Source organism: Apium graveolens, chromosome 7, assembly GCF_009905375.1.
Source record: "Apium graveolens cultivar Ventura chromosome 7, ASM990537v1, whole genome shotgun sequence".
Taxonomy (NCBI): Eukaryota; Viridiplantae; Streptophyta; class Magnoliopsida; order Apiales; family Apiaceae; genus Apium; species Apium graveolens.
In genome coordinates this window covers 196,408,198-196,411,027 of record NC_133653.1, presented here as the reverse complement: position 1 = coordinate 196,411,027, position 2,830 = coordinate 196,408,198, and positions in this window count along the sequence as shown.

Here is a 2,830-nt window from a genome sequence, read left to right as displayed (position 1 = left end):
CTTGTGCTGCTATCAATCTCTTCTGGATAACTTCAACAACTTCCATCATTTGCTGTACTAATTCAGGTCCAAGTATTTTGCGTTCTCCTACTTCGTCCCAATACACTGGAGATCTACATTTGCGTCCGTAAAGAGCTTCGTAGGGTGGCATCCCAATACTGGCGTGATAACTGTTGTTGTAAGCAAAATCTACTAGAGGTAAATGCTCATCCCAACTTCCTTTGAAATCAATAGCACAAACACATAACATGTCTTCGATTGTCTGGATCGTTCTTTCACTATGGCCGTCTGTTTGTGGATGGTAAGCCGTACTCATATTCAGTCTCGTTCCCAAACATTCTTGAAAACTCTTCCAAAATCTTGAATTAAATCTTGGATCTCGATCTGATACGATGGATACGGGAACTCCATGACGAACTATAATTTCTTTCAAGTACATATGGACTAACTTATCAAGTAAAAATCTTTCATTATAGGCAAAAAATGAGCTGACTTGGTAAGTCTATCCACTATAACCCAAACGACATCATGATTAGCTTTTTTCCTTGGTAATCCAACTATGAAATCCATGGCAATATGCTCCCACTTCCACTCTAGAATCTCCAATGGTTGTAGCAATCCACTTGGTCTCTGATGCTCTGCTTTAACTCTCTGACATGTATAACATCTGCTAACCCATTCCGCAATTTCCCTCTTCATATCTGGCCACCAAAAATTTTCCTTTAAATCTCTGTACATCTTGGTACTCCCTGGATGGATTGAATACCTTGAATTATGAGCTTTCTGTAAAATTTCATTCTTCAACTCCGTCACTGGTGGAATCCAAATTCTAGAAGAAAACCTAAGAATACCTTGATCGTCCTTTTGCGTGCACAATTCTTCACCTACCAAACGATTTATGTCCTGATCCATTACTTCTTCTTGACACTTCTTTATCTTCTCTAACAACTCCGGCTGGAAAGTTATACTATACACTTTTTCTTCATCAGACTTGCAAACTCTAATCTCCAATTCCAGTTTCAGAAATTCCTTATATATTTCTTCGGGTACTGATAACACATTTAAATTTTCCTTCCGACTCAACGCGTCGGCTACAACATTCGCTTTACCGGGATGATAATTAATTGTACAGTCGTAATCCTTGATCAATTCTAACCATCTCCTCTGTCTCATATTAAGCTCCTTCTGTGTGAATATGTACTTCAAACTTTTGTGATCCGTGTAAATCTCGCATTTTTCTCCATATAGATAATGTCTCCAAATTTTCAAAGCGAAAACTATGGCTGCTAGCTCCAAATCATGAGTAGGATATTTCTGTTTGTGTGGTTTCAGTTGCCTTGACGCATACGCAATCACCTTATCGTGCTGCATCAGAACACATCCGAGTCCTTTATGAGAAGCATCGCTATAAATTATGAAATTTCCTTGATCGTCGGGAAGTGACAAAACAGGTGACGTGATTAATCTTCGCTTCAATTCCTGAAAACTCTCTTCACATTTATCGTTCCATATAAACTTTTCATTCTTCCGTATAAGCTTTGTCAATGGTGTGGCAATCCTTGAGAAATTTTGAACGAATCAACGATAATATCCCGCTAATCCCAAGAAACTTCTTACCTCTGTTGGTGTTCTCGGTCTTTCCCAATTTGTAATTGCTTCAATCTTTGCTGGGTCTACTTTGATCCCTTCATTACTGACTATGTGTCCTAACAACTGAACCTCCTGTAGCCAAAATTCACGCTTCGAGAATTTAGCATATAACTTCTTTTTCCTGAAAATCTCCAAAGTTGTTCCTAAATGTGCTGCATGATCCTCTTCTGTCTTTGAATAAATTAAAATGTCGTCTATAAACACAATAACAAACTTGTCCAAATATTTCTTAAAAATTCTGTTCATCAGGTCCATAAATGCTGCGGGGCATTGTTAATCCAAAAGACATCACTAAAAATTAATAATGTCCATACCTCGTCCTGAAAGCTGTCTTTGGTATATCTTCTGGCTTAATCTTTAGTTGATGATATCCCGATCTTAAGTCGATCTTGGAGAAGTACTTGGCTCCCTTCAATTGGTCAAACAAATCATTAATTCTGGGTAATGGATACTTGTTCTTGATTGTAAGCTTGTTGAGCTCCCGATAGTCGATGCAAAGTCTCATGCTCCCATCTTTCTTCTTGACAAACAATATCGGTGCACCCAACGGGGATACACTGGGTCTGATTACTCCTTTCTCTAACAACTCTTGTGATTGTTTCGCTAGTAGTTTCATCCCAACGGGCGCCATTCTATACGGGGGCTTGGGTACTGGTTATGTTCCAAGTGCTAAGTCGATTGCAAACTCAATTTGTCTATTTGGAGGAAGTCCTGGTAACTCATCGGGAAACACGTCTGGAAATTCATTGACTATTGGAATATCTTCAAGTTTTGCTGGCTCCTGACTTCTATCAATCGCATATGCAATGAAATGTTTGCATCCTTATCGTAGTAACTTCTTGGCTTGAATCATCGTTAAGAACTTCTTTGCTTTCTTCTGGCCCTTGAACGTTACTATCTTTTCGTCTGGCATCTTCACCATTACTTTCTTATTTTGATAATCTATCTGGGCATTGTGCTTAGATAACCAATCCATTCCTAAGATAACATCATATTCTCCTAACTTGAATGGTATCCAATCTACACAAAACTTACTACCAGAAATCTCAATCTCACAATTCTCACAAACTTGATTAACAGATACACGTTCTTGATTTTCTAATTCCACAGTCATTATTTCATTTAAATACTCAACTGAATAATTTAACTTACTAACAATTTTTTGTGAAAACAATGATCG